This window comes from Hyla sarda, unplaced genomic scaffold (genome assembly GCF_029499605.1).
Source record: "Hyla sarda isolate aHylSar1 unplaced genomic scaffold, aHylSar1.hap1 scaffold_588, whole genome shotgun sequence".
Taxonomy (NCBI): Eukaryota; Metazoa; Chordata; class Amphibia; order Anura; family Hylidae; genus Hyla; species Hyla sarda.
The window spans coordinates 12,908-26,848 of record NW_026610601.1 but is presented as its reverse complement, the minus strand read 5'-3'; the positions used below and the strand labels follow the sequence as shown (position 1 = coordinate 26,848).

The 13,941-nt window shown below is 46.1% G+C and overlaps 6 non-coding genes across 6 annotated transcripts; all 6 read right to left on the bottom strand.

Moving 5' to 3' along the window:
- Nucleotides 1-1,550: 1,550 nt before the first annotated feature.
- LOC130340334 (U2 spliceosomal RNA) lies at nt 1,551-1,741 on the bottom strand. Its single transcript, XR_008880475.1, has one exon. It is a non-coding gene; the product is annotated as a U2 spliceosomal RNA (small nuclear RNA).
- Nucleotides 1,742-3,827: 2,086 nt separating this feature from the next.
- Nucleotides 3,828-4,018, bottom strand: LOC130340333 (U2 spliceosomal RNA). The gene has a single exon (XR_008880474.1). It is a non-coding gene; the product is annotated as a U2 spliceosomal RNA (small nuclear RNA).
- Nucleotides 4,019-6,096: 2,078 nt separating this feature from the next.
- On the bottom strand, nt 6,097-6,287 carry LOC130340331 (U2 spliceosomal RNA). The gene has a single exon (XR_008880473.1). It is a non-coding gene; the product is annotated as a U2 spliceosomal RNA (small nuclear RNA).
- A 2,090-nt stretch (nt 6,288-8,377) lies between these two features.
- On the bottom strand, nt 8,378-8,568 carry LOC130340330 (U2 spliceosomal RNA). The gene has a single exon (XR_008880472.1). It is a non-coding gene; the product is annotated as a U2 spliceosomal RNA (small nuclear RNA).
- Nucleotides 8,569-10,661: 2,093 nt separating this feature from the next.
- On the bottom strand, nt 10,662-10,852 carry LOC130340325 (U2 spliceosomal RNA). Its single transcript, XR_008880471.1, has one exon. It is a non-coding gene; the product is annotated as a U2 spliceosomal RNA (small nuclear RNA).
- A 2,092-nt stretch (nt 10,853-12,944) lies between these two features.
- Nucleotides 12,945-13,135, bottom strand: LOC130340313 (U2 spliceosomal RNA). The gene has a single exon (XR_008880461.1). It is a non-coding gene; the product is annotated as a U2 spliceosomal RNA (small nuclear RNA).
- Between the last annotated feature and the right edge of the window lie 806 nt (nt 13,136-13,941).

The following is a 13,941-nucleotide window of genomic DNA, read 5'->3' as shown; positions in this document are numbered from 1 at the left end:
ACATCACAAATCCCTATGGTTACATACACAACAAAGCTGGGTTGTTGTTGTTTACACTCTGCAAGGCCTGTGGAAGTGAGTGACATCATAGCACTGTAGTTCTGAGGGTTCTAGATGGATGCAACAATCTCCTGTTGCTTCTATGAAGGCCATAATAGACGACATCACCAAACAGCTCCATAGTCACATACACAGCAAAGGAGAGATGTTGTTTACACCTAGTGATGTCAGTGGTATTGAGTGACATCACAGCACAGTGCTAAGGCTCCTGGGCCTGGACACAGCAGCGGCTGCAATATCTCAACGGAGAATACGTTTATATATATGTGTGTGTGTGCGCGTATATATATATATATATATATATATATATATATATATATTTCTCCGCCGAAATCACTTTTAAACCCATTTCCACCTTTTTTTCCCTTCTCTTCCTCTTACTTTTTTTTCACGTTTTTTTACGTTTTTCTCCTTTTCGCCTCTTTTCTGGGCGTATTATTCTTCTTTTTCTTCTTTTTTTTCGTCTAATGCATACCCCATCAGTGCAGCAATGCTTATTCAATACCGCCAGCAGATGGAGACACTGGGGGATAATTTTCTAAGGATTTATACTGATTTTTCCTGTCTGAATTTGTCGCACAGAAAGTTGCAGGCCAAATATGTGTGACATTTCTGCGACTTTAGCTTCTAGAGCATTTTTACAACATTATACATAGGTGCTGAATACATAAAAAGCGACTGTTCAGCGACAGACAAGTCGCATCGGCTGAAAGTAGGCCAGAATGTCAGTCCATGTTGGAGCAGGTTTAGATACAGTCTAAAGCATAGATCTCAAAGTCTGTGCACAGAATTTAGCAAGGGCCTCGCACCTTCTGATGCATCAGGTAGGTGCACAATAGCATAGCCTAACCCTCTGTACTTTGGTCTATATTGATGCGGGACATAGACAGCCAGCTGATGACCAATCCATTAGTGCAATGGATGGCTGGAAGCATTTGTCTTTGCCTTTGCAATACCACAGAAGCAATGCATGGTCAATGTACAGCAATGACACACCTGTGTGAACAGCCAGGAGACCCCCCCCCCCCCCATGTTATGTTACATAGTTACATAGTTAGTACGGTCGAAAAAAGACATATGTCCATCAAGTTCAACCAGGGAATTAAGGGGTAGGGGTGTGGCGCGATATTGGGGAAGGGATGAGATTTTATATTTCTTCATAAGCATTAATCTTATTTTGTCAATTAGGAACATTCAGCACCCACCCGCTATCAAGGCAGCTGCCTATCATGTCATGCCCTACCTGCACAGGTGTGCTGGCTACTCAAATGATCCAATTAAGGAGGCCATTTAGTCAGCAGCAGCAGAAGTCCTGTGCCTGGACGCTCCAACAGCGGCCAGACACAAGCAGAAGCAGAAGCAGCAGCAGCACCACCTTTTGTTTTTTGGCTGCAGCAGCAGCAGCAGCAAGGCCCACAGGGCTGGCTAGCTGGCTAGCCAGCAAGCAGGTAGCAATGAAAGTAGGAATCTTTCTTTTTAACCCTGTAAGGGGGTGGTGCACTGTACCCGAAGATACTGCCATATCGGGTCAATGCATAGGGCGACGGAAGCAAGCTTCGAAATCGGCCCCCGTTCTCAAAAATCCATTTAATATATGGTCCCCAGATAGGGGACGTATCAGATATTAAACTGATAAGAACAGATACTACACTTGATCTTAGCCAAAAGGCCGAGAAGCGATAACCGTGAAAGGGGCGGGCCCAACAAGGTCCCCTTCATGGGCACTATCACTGCTTGCTGTCAGGGAGGCTGCCAGACAATTTTCCATGCACACTCTGGGCTGGGGGGCAGTCAACCACCAGTACACACAGCAGAACCTAAACCCATACCATTATTGCTAAGCAGCAAGACAGGGGCCCATTGCACTCCCACGGGGCCTTTTTAAATGCAATCCATAACCCGGATTTGCCAGGAACCCTTCTTACTCCTCCTACTTGCATGTGACACTGGGCTTAGGATCTGCATAGGAAACACACACACAAGCACACACCTACCTTTGTTGCCTGCAGATGCCTCCTTGGCTGTCCCCAAACGGTATCAAACCAACACCCACGGGAAGCTGTAAGCATAGAGGACATGCCTGCACCCCATTGGACTTACCTGTGTGGGTTAAACCCGGGTTATTTGACAACCTATGGCGGTGATGGTTCTGCTCAGGCAGAGCAGTGCTGATGCTCCTCATAAAGCTGTCGCTGCTGTGAAGGTTCTAGGTGACATCACAAATCCCTATGGTTACATACACAACAAAGCTGGGTTGTTGTTGTTTACACTCTGCAAGGCCTGTGGAAGTGAGTGACATCATAGCACTGTAGTTCTGAGGGTTCTAGATGGATGCAACAATCTCCTGTTGCTTCTATGAAGGCCATAATAGACGACATCACCAAACAGCTCCATAGTCACATACACAGCAAAGGAGAGATGTTGTTTACACCTAGTGATGTCAGTGGTATTGAGTGACATCACAGCACAGTGCTAAGGCTCCTGGGCCTGGACACAGCAGCGGCTGCAATATCTCAACGGAGAATACGTTTATATATATGTGTGTGTGTGCGCGTATATATATATATATATATATATATATATATATATATATATATATTTCTCCGCCGAAATCACTTTTAAACCCATTTCCACCTTTTTTTCCCTTCTCTTCCTCTTACTTTTTTTTCACGTTTTTTTACGTTTTTCTCCTTTTCGCCTCTTTTCTGGGCGTATTATTCTTCTTTTTCTTCTTTTTTTTCGTCTAATGCATACCCCATCAGTGCAGCAATGCTTATTCAATACCGCCAGCAGATGGAGACACTGGGGGATAATTTTCTAAGGATTTATACTGATTTTTCCTGTCTGAATTTGTCGCACAGAAAGTTGCAGGCCAAATATGTGTGACATTTCTGCGACTTTAGCTTCTAGAGCATTTTTACAACATTATACATAGGTGCTGAATACATAAAAAGCGACTGTTCAGCGACAGACAAGTCGCATCGGCTGAAAGTAGGCCAGAATGTCAGTCCATGTTGGAGCAGGTTTAGATACAGTCTAAAGCATAGATCTCAAAGTCTGTGCACAGAATTTAGCAAGGGCCTCGCACCTTCTGATGCATCAGGTAGGTGCACAATAGCATAGCCTAACCCTCTGTACTTTGGTCTATATTGATGCGGGACATAGACAGCCAGCTGATGACCAATCCATTAGTGCAATGGATGGCTGGAAGCATTTGTCTTTGCCTTTGCAATACCACAGAAGCAATGCATGGTCAATGTACAGCAATGACACACCTGTGTGAACAGCCAGGAGACCCCCCCCCCCCATGTTATGTTACATAGTTACATAGTTAGTACGGTCGAAAAAAGACATATGTCCATCAAGTTCAACCAGGGAATTAAGGGGTAGGGGTGTGGCGCGATATTGGGGAAGGGATGAGATTTTATATTTCTTCATAAGCATTAATCTTATTTTGTCAATTAGGAACATTCAGCACCCACCCGCTATCAAGGCAGCTGCCTATCATGTCATGCCCTACCTGCACAGGTGTGCTGGCTACTCAAATGATCCAATTAAGGAGGCCATTTAGTCAGCAGCAGCAGAAGTCCTGTGCCTGGACGCTCCAACAGCGGCCAGACACAAGCAGAAGCAGAAGCAGCAGCAGCACCACCTTTTGTTTTTTGGCTGCAGCAGCAGCAGCAGCAAGGCCCACAGGGCTGGCTAGCTGGCTAGCCAGCAAGCAGGTAGCAATGAAAGTAGGAATCTTTCTTTTTAACCCTGTAAGGGGGTGGTGCACTGTACCCGAAGATACTGCCATATCGGGTCAATGCATAGGGCGACGGAAGCAAGCTTCGAAATCGGCCCCCGTTCTCAAAAATCCATTTAATATATGGTCCCCAGATAGGGGACGTATCAGATATTAAACTGATAAGAACAGATACTACACTTGATCTTAGCCAAAAGGCCGAGAAGCGATAACCGTGAAAGGGGCGGGCCCAACAAGGTCCCCTTCATGGGCACTATCACTGCTTGCTGTCAGGGAGGCTGCCAGACAATTTTCCATGCACACTCTGGGCTGGGGGGCAGTCAACCACCAGTACACACAGCAGAACCTAAACCCATACCATTATTGCTAAGCAGCAAGACAGGGGCCCATTGCACTCCCACGGGGCCTTTTTAAATGCAATCCATAACCCGGATTTGCCAGGAACCCTTCTTACTCCTCCTACTTGCATGTGACACTGGGCTTAGGATCTGCATAGGAAACACACACACAAGCACACACCTACCTTTGTTGCCTGCAGATGCCTCCTTGGCTGTCCCCAAACGGTATCAAACCAACACCCACGGGAAGCTGTAAGCATAGAGGACATGCCTGCACCCCATTGGACTTACCTGTGTGGGTTAAACCCGGGTTATTTGACAACCTATGGCGGTGATGGTTCTGCTCAGGCAGAGCAGTGCTGATGCTCCTCATAAAGCTGTCGCTGCTGTGAAGGTTCTAGGTGACATCACAAATCCCTATGGTTACATACACAACAAAGCTGGGTTGTTGTTGTTTACACTCTGCAAGGCCTGTGGAAGTGAGTGACATCATAGCACTGTAGTTCTGAGGGTTCTAGATGGATGCAACAATCTCCTGTTGCTTCTATGAAGGCCATAATAGACGACATCACCAAACAGCTCCATAGTCACATACACAGCAAAGGAGAGATGTTGTTTACACCTAGTGATGTCAGTGGTATTGAGTGACATCACAGCACAGTGCTAAGGCTCCTGGGCCTGGACACAGCAGCGGCTGCAATATCTCAACGGAGATACGTTTATATATATGTGTGTGTGTGCGCGTATATATATATATATATATATATATATATATATATATTTCTCCGCCGAAATCACTTTTAAACCCATTTCCACCTTTTTTTCCCTTCTCTTCCTCTTACTTTTTTTTCACGTTTTTTTTACGTTTTTCTCCTTTTCGCCTCTTTTCTGGCGTATTATTCTTCTTTTTCTTCTTTTTTTTCGTCTAATGCATACCCCATCAGTGCAGCAATGCTTATTCAATACCCGCCAGCAGATGGAGACACTGGGGGATAATTTTCTAAGGATTTATACTGATTTTTCCTGTCTGAATTTGTCGCACAGAAAGTTGCAGGCCAAATATGTGTGACATTTCTGCGACTTTAGCTTCTAGAGCATTTTTACAACATTATACATAGGTGCTGAATACATAAAAAGCGACTGTTCAGCGACAGACAAGTCGCATCGGCTGAAAGTAGGCCAGAATGTCAGTCCATGTTGGAGCAGGTTTAGATACAGTCTAAAGCATAGATCTCAAAGTCTGTGCACAGAATTTAGCAAGGGCCTCGCACCTTCTGATGCATCAGGTAGGTGCACAATAGCATAGCCTAACCCTCTGTACTTTGGTCTATATTGATGCGGGACATAGACAGCCAGCTGATGACCAATCCATTAGTGCAATGGATGGCTGGAAGCATTTGTCTTTGCCTTTGCAATACCACAGAAGCAATGCATGGTCAATGTACAGCAATGACACACCTGTGTGAACAGCCAGGAGACCCCCCCCCCCCATGTTATGTTACATAGTTACATAGTTAGTACGGTCGAAAAAAGACATATGTCCATCAAGTTCAACCAGGGAATTAAGGGGTAGGGGTGTGGCGCGATATTGGGGAAGGGATGAGATTTTATATTTCTTCATAAGCATTAATCTTATTTTGTCAATTAGGAACATTCAGCACCCACCCGCTGTCAAGGCAGCTGCCTATCATGTCATGCCCTACCTGCACAGGTGTGCTGGCTACTCAAATGATCCAATTAAGGAGGCCATTTAGTCAGCAGCAGCAGAAGTCCTGTGCCTGGACGCTCCAACAGCGGCCAGACACAAGCAGAAGCAGAAGCAGCAGCAGCACCACCTTTTGTTTTTTGGCTGCAGCAGCAGCAGCAGCAAGGCCCACAGGGCTGGCTAGCTGGCTAGCCAGCAAGCAGGTAGCAATGAAAGTAGGAATCTTTCTTTTTAACCCTGTAAGGGGGTGGTGCACTGTACCCGAAGATACTGCCATATCGGGTCAATGCATAGGGCGACGGAAGCAAGCTTCGAAATCGGCCCCCGTTCTCAAAAATCCATTTAATATATGGTCCCCAGATAGGGGACGTATCAGATATTAAACTGATAAGAACAGATACTACACTTGATCTTAGCCAAAAGGCCGAGAAGCGATAACCGTGAAAGGGGCGGGCCCAACAAGGTCCCCTTCATGGGCACTATCACTGCTTGCTGTCAGGGAGGCTGCCAGACAATTTTCCATGCACACTCTGGGCTGGGGGGCAGTCAACCACCAGTACACACAGCAGAACCTAAACCCATACCATTATTGCTAAGCAGCAAGACAGGGGCCCATTGCACTCCCACGGGGCCTTTTTAAATGCAATCCATAACCCGGATTTGCCAGGAACCCTTCTTACTCCTCCTACTTGCATGTGACACTGGGCTTAGGATCTGCATAGGAAACACACACACAAGCACACACCTACCTTTGTTGCCTGCAGATGCCTCCTTGGCTGTCCCCAAACGGTATCAAACCAACACCCACGGGAAGCTGTAAGCATAGAGGACATGCCTGCACCCCATTGGACTTACCTGTGTGGGTTAAACCCGGGTTATTTGACAACCTATGGCGGTGATGGTTCTGCTCAGGCAGAGCAGTGCTGATGCTCCTCATAAAGCTGTCGCTGCTGTGAAGGTTCTAGGTGACATCACAAATCCCTATGGTTACATACACAACAAAGCTGGGTTGTTGTTGTTTACACTCTGCAAGGCCTGTGGAAGTGAGTGACATCATAGCACTGTAGTTCTGAGGGTTCTAGATGGATGCAACAATCTCCTGTTGCTTCTATGAAGGCCATAATAGACGACATCACCAAACAGCTCCATAGTCACATACACAGCAAAGGAGAGATGTTGTTTACACCTAGTGATGTCAGTGGTATTGAGTGACATCACAGCACAGTGCTAAGGCTCCTGGGCCTGGACACAGCAGCGGCTGCAATATCTCAACGGAGAATACGTTTATATATATGTGTGCGTGTGCGCGTATATATATATATATATATATATATATATATATATATATATATATATATTTCTCCGCCGAAATCACTTTTAAACCCATTTCCACCTTTTTTTCCCTTCTCTTCCTCTTACTTTTTTTTCAAGTTTTTTTACGTTTTTCTCCTTTTCGCCTCTTTTCTGGGCGTATTATTCTTCTTTTTCTTCTTTTTTTTCGTCTAATGCATACCCCATCAGTGCAGCAATGCTTATTCAATACCGCCAGCAGATGGAGACACTGGGGGATAATTTTCTAAGGATTTATACTGATTTTTCCTGTCTGAATTTGTCGCACAGAAAGTTGCAGGCCAAATATGTGTGACATTTCTGCGACTTTAGCTTCTAGAGCATTTTTACAACATTATACATAGGTGCTGAATACATAAAAAGCGACTGTTCAGCGACAGACAAGTCGCATCGGCTGAAAGTAGGCCAGAATGTCAGTCCATGTTGGAGCAGGTTTAGATACAGTCTAAAGCATAGATCTCAAAGTCTGTGCACAGAATTTAGCAAGGGCCTCGCACCTTCTGATGCATCAGGTAGGTGCACAATAGCATAGCCTAACCCTCTGTACTTTGGTCTATATTGATGCGGGACATAGACAGCCAGCTGATGACCAATCCATTAGTGCAATGGATGGCTGGAAGCATTTGTCTTTGCCTTTGCAATACCACAGAAGCAATGCATGGTCAATGTACAGCAATGACACACCTGTGTGAACAGCCAGGAGACCCCCCCCCCCCATGTTATGTTACATAGTTACATAGTTAGTACGGTCGAAAAAAGACATATGTCCATCAAGTTCAACCAGGGAATTAAGGGGTAGGGGTGTGGCGCGATATTGGGGAAGGGATGAGATTTTATATTTCTTCATAAGCATTAATCTTATTTTGTCAATTAGGAACATTCAGCACCCACCCGCTGTCAAGGCAGCTGCCTATCATGTCATGCCCTACCTGCACAGGTGTGCTGGCTACTCAAATGATCCAATTAAGGAGGCCATTTAGTCAGCAGCAGCAGAAGTCCTGTGCCTGGACGCTCCAACAGCGGCCAGACACAAGCAGAAGCAGAAGCAGCAGCAGCACCACCTTTTGTTTTTTGGCTGCAGCAGCAGCAGCAGCAAGGCCCACAGGGCTGGCTAGCTGGCTAGCCAGCAAGCAGGTAGCAATGAAAGTAGGAATCTTTCTTTTTAACCCTGTAAGGGGGTGGTGCACTGTACCCGAAGATACTGCCATATCGGGTCAATGCATAGGGCGACGGAAGCAAGCTTCGAAATCGGCCCCCGTTCTCAAAAATCCATTTAATATATGGTCCCCAGATAGGGGACGTATCAGATATTAAACTGATAAGAACAGATACTACACTTGATCTTAGCCAAAAGGCCGAGAAGCGATAACCGTGAAAGGGGCGGGCCCAACAAGGTCCCCTTCATGGGCACTATCACTGCTTGCTGTCAGGGAGGCTGCCAGACAATTTTCCATGCACACTCTGGGCAGGGGGGGCAGTCAACCACCAGTACACACAGCAGAACCTAAACCCATACCATTATTGCTAAGCAGCAAGACAGGGGCCCATTGCACTCCCACGGGGCCTTTTTAAATGCAATCCATAACCCGGATTTGCCAGGAACCCTTCTTACTCCTCCTACTTGCATGTGACACTGGGCTTAGGATCTGCATAGGAAACACACACACAAGCACACACCTACCTTTGTTGCCTGCAGATGCCTCCTTGGCTGTCCCCAAACGGTATCAAACCAACACCCACGGGAAGCTGTAAGCATAGAGGACATGCCTGCACCCCATTGGACTTACCTGTGTGGGTTAAACCCGGGTTATTTGACAACCTATGGCGGTGATGGTTCTGCTCAGGCAGAGCAGTGCTGATGCTCCTCATAAAGCTGTCGCTGCTGTGAAGGTTCTAGGTGACATCACAAATCCCTATGGTTACATACACAACAAAGCTGGGTTGTTGTTGTTTACACTCTGCAAGGCCTGTGGAAGTGAGTGACATCATAGCACTGTAGTTCTGAGGGTTCTAGATGGATGCAACAATCTCCTGTTGCTTCTATGAAGGCCATAATAGACGACATCACCAAACAGCTCCATAGTCACATACACAGCAAAGGAGAGATGTTGTTTACACCTAGTGATGTCAGTGGTATTGAGTGACATCACAGCACAGTGCTAAGGCTCCTGGGCCTGGACACAGCAGCGGCTGCAATATCTCAACGGAGAATACGTTTATATATATGTGTGTGTGTGCGTATATATATATATATATATATATATATATATATATATATATATATATATATATTTCTCCGCCGAAATCACTTTTAAACCCATTTCCACCTTTTTTTCCCTTCTCTTCCTCTTACTTTTTTTTCACGTTTTTTTACGTTTTTCTCCTTTTCGCCTCTTTTCTGGGCGTATTATTCTTCTTTTTCTTCTTTTTTTTCGTCTAATGCATACCCCATCAGTGCAGCAATGCTTATTCAATACCGCCAGCAGATGGAGACACTGGGGGATAATTTTCTAAGGATTTATACTGATTTTTCCTGTCTGAATTTGTCGCACAGAAAGTTGCAGGCCAAATATGTGTGACATTTCTGCGACTTTAGCTTCTAGAGCATTTTTACAACATTATACATAGGTGCTGAATACATAAAAAGCGACTGTTCAGCGACAGACAAGTCGCATCGGCTGAAAGTAGGCCAGAATGTCAGTCCATGTTGGAGCAGGTTTAGATACAGTCTAAAGCATAGATCTCAAAGTCTGTGCACAGAATTTAGCAAGGGCCTCGCACCTTCTGATGCATCAGGTAGGTGCACAATAGCATAGCCTAACCCTCTGTACTTTGGTCTATATTGATGCGGGACATAGACAGCCAGCTGATGACCAATCCATTAGTGCAATGGATGGCTGGAAGCATTTGTCTTTGCCTTTGCAATACCACAGAAGCAATGCATGGTCAATGTACAGCAATGACACACCTGTGTGAACAGCCAGGAGACCCCCCCCCCCCATGTTATGTTACATAGTTACATAGTTAGTACGGTCGAAAAAAGACATATGTCCATCAAGTTCAACCAGGGAATTAAGGGGTAGGGGTGTGGCGCGATATTGGGGAAGGGATGAGATTTTATATTTCTTCATAAGCATTAATCTTATTTTGTCAATTAGGAACATTCAGCACCCACCCGCTATCAAGGCAGCTGCCTATCATGTCATGCCCTACCTGCACAGGTGTGCTGGCTACTCAAATGATCCAATTAAGGAGGCCATTTAGTCAGCAGCAGCAGAAGTCCTGTGCCTGGACGCTCCAACAGCGGCCAGACACAAGCAGAAGCAGAAGCAGCAGCAGCACCACCTTTTGTTTTTTGGCTGCAGCAGCAGCAGCAGCAAGGCCCACAGGGCTGGCTAGCTGGCTAGCCAGCAAGCAGGTAGCAATGAAAGTAGGAATCTTTCTTTTTAACCCTGTAAGGGGGTGGTGCACTGTACCCGAAGATACTGCCATATCGGGTCAATGCATAGGGCGACGGAAGCAAGCTTCGAAATCGGCCCCCGTTCTCAAAAATCCATTTAATATATGGTCCCCAGATAGGGGACGTATCAGATATTAAACTGATAAGAACAGATACTACACTTGATCTTAGCCAAAAGGCCGAGAAGCGATAACCGTGAAAGGGGCGGGCCCAACAAGGTCCCCTTCATGGGCACTATCACTGCTTGCTGTCAGGGAGGCTGCCAGACAATTTTCCATGCACACTCTGGGCTGGGGGGCAGTCAACCACCAGTACACACAGCAGAACCTAAACCCATACCATTATTGCTAAGCAGCAAGACAGGGGCCCATTGCACTCCCACGGGGCCTTTTTAAATGCAATCCATAACCTGGATTTGCCAGGAACCCTTCTTACTCCTCCTACTTGCATGTGACACTGGGCTTAGGATCTGCATAGGAAACACACACACAAGCACACACCTACCTTTGTTGCCTGCAGATGCCTCCTTGGCTGTCCCCAAACGGTATCAAACCAACACCCACGGGAAGCTGTAAGCATAGAGGACATGCCTGCACCCCATTGGACTTACCTGTGTGGGTTAAACCCGGGTTATTTGACAACCTATGGCGGTGATGGTTCTGCTCAGGCAGAGCAGTGCTGATGCTCCTCATAAAGCTGTCGCTGCTGTGAAGGTTCTAGGTGACATCACAAATCCCTATGGTTACATACACAACAAAGCTGGGTTGTTGTTGTTTACACTCTGCAAGGCCTGTGGAAGTGAGTGACATCATAGCACTGTAGTTCTGAGGGTTCTAGATGGATGCAACAATCTCCTGTTGCTTCTATGAAGGCCATAATAGACGACATCACCAAACAGCTCCATAGTCACATACACAGCAAAGGAGAGATGTTGTTTACACCTAGTGATGTCAGTGGTATTGAGTGACATCACAGCACAGTGCTAAGGCTCCTGGGCCTGGACACAGCAGCGGCTGCAATATCTCAACGGAGAATACGTTTATATATATGTGTGTGTGTGCGCGTATATATATATATATATATATATATATATATATATATATATATATATTTCTCCGCCGAAATCACTTTTAAACCCATTTCCACCTTTTTTTCCCTTCTCTTCCTCTTACTTTTTTTTCACGTTTTTTTACGTTTTTCTCCTTTTCGCCTCTTTTCTGGGCGTATTATTCTTCTTTTTCTTCTTTTTTTTCGTCTAATGCATACCCCATCAGTGCAGCAATGCTTATTCAATACCGCCAGCAGATGGAGACACTGGGGGATAATTTTCTAAGGATTTATACTGATTTTTCCTGTCTGAATTTGTCGCACAGAAAGTTGCAGGCCAAATATGTGTGACATTTCTGCGACTTTAGCTTCTAGAGCATTTTTACAACATTATACATAGGTGCTGAATACATAAAAAGCGACTGTTCAGCGACAGACAAGTCGCATCGGCTGAAAGTAGGCCAGAATGTCAGTCCATGTTGGAGCAGGTTTAGATACAGTCTAAAGCATAGATCTCAAAGTCTGTGCACAGAATTTAGCAAGGGCCTCGCACCTTCTGATGCATCAGGTAGGTGCACAATAGCATAGCCTAACCCTCTGTACTTTGGTCTATATTGATGCGGGACATAGACAGCCAGCTGATGACCAATCCATTAGTGCAATGGATGGCTGGAAGCATTTGTCTTTGCCTTTGCAATACCACAGAAGCAATGCATGGTCAATGTACAGCAATGACACACCTGTGTGAACAGCCAGGAGACCCCCCCCCCCCCATGTTATGTTACATAGTTACATAGTTAGTACGGTCGAAAAAAGACATATGTCCATCAAGTTCAACCAGGGAATTAAGGGGTAGGGGTGTGGCGCGATATTGGGGAAGGGATGAGATTTTATATTTCTTCATAAGCATTAATCTTATTTTGTCAATTAGGAACATTCAGCACCCACCCGCTATCAAGGCAGCTGCCTATCATGTCATGCCCTACCTGCACAGGTGTGCTGGCTACTCAAATGATCCAATTAAGGAGGCCATTTAGTCAGCAGCAGCAGAAGTCCTGTGCCTGGACGCTCCAACAGCGGCCAGACACAAGCAGAAGCAGAAGCAGCAGCAGCACCACCTTTTGTTTTTTGGCTGCAGCAGCAGCAGCAGCAGCAAGGCCCACAGGGCTGGCTAGCTGGCTAGCCAGCAAGCAGGTAGCAATGAAAGTAGGAATCTTTCTTTTTAACCCTGTAAGGGGGTGGTGCACTGTACCCGAAGATACTGCCATATCGGGTCAATGCATAGGGCGACGGAAGCAAGCTTCGAAATCGGCCCCCGTTCTCAAAAATCCATTTAATATATGGTCCCCAGATAGGGGACGTATCAGATATTAAACTGATAAGAACAGATACTACACTTGATCTTAGCCAAAAGGCCGAGAAGCGATAACCGTGAAAGGGGCGGGCCCAACAAGGTCCCCTTCATGGGCACTATCACTGCTTGCTGTCAGGGAGGCTGCCAGACAATTTTCCATGCACACTCTGGGCTGGGGGGCAGTCAACCACCAGTACACACAGCAGAACCTAAACCCATACCATTATTGCTAAGCAGCAAGACAGGGGCCCATTGCACTCCCACGGGGCCTTTTTAAATGCAATCCATAACCCGGATTTGCCAGGAACCCTTCTTACTCCTCCTACTTGCATGTGACACTGGGCTTAGGATCTGCATAGGAAACACACACACAAGCACACACCTACCTTTGTTGCCTGCAGATGCCTCCTTGGCTGTCCCCAAACGGTATCAAACCAACACCCACGGGAAGCTGTAAGCATAGAGGACATGCCTGCACCCCATTGGACTTACCTGTGTGGGTTAAACCCGGGTTATTTGACAACCTATGGCGGTGATGGTTCTGCTCAGGCAGAGCAGTGCTGATGCTCCTCATAAAGCTGTCGCTGCTGTGAAGGTTCTAGGTGACATCACAAATCCCTATGGTTACATACACAACAAAGCTGGGTTGTTGTTGTTTACACTCTGCAAGGCCTGTGGAAGTGAGTGACATCATAGCACTGTAGTTCTGAGGGTTCTAGATGGATGCAACAATCTCCTGTTGCTTCTATGAAGGCCATAATAGACGACATCACCAAACAGCTCCATAGTCACATACACAGCAAAGGAGAGATGTTGTTTACACCTAGTGATGTCAGTGGTATTGAGTGACATCACAGCACAGTGCTAAGGCTCCTGGGC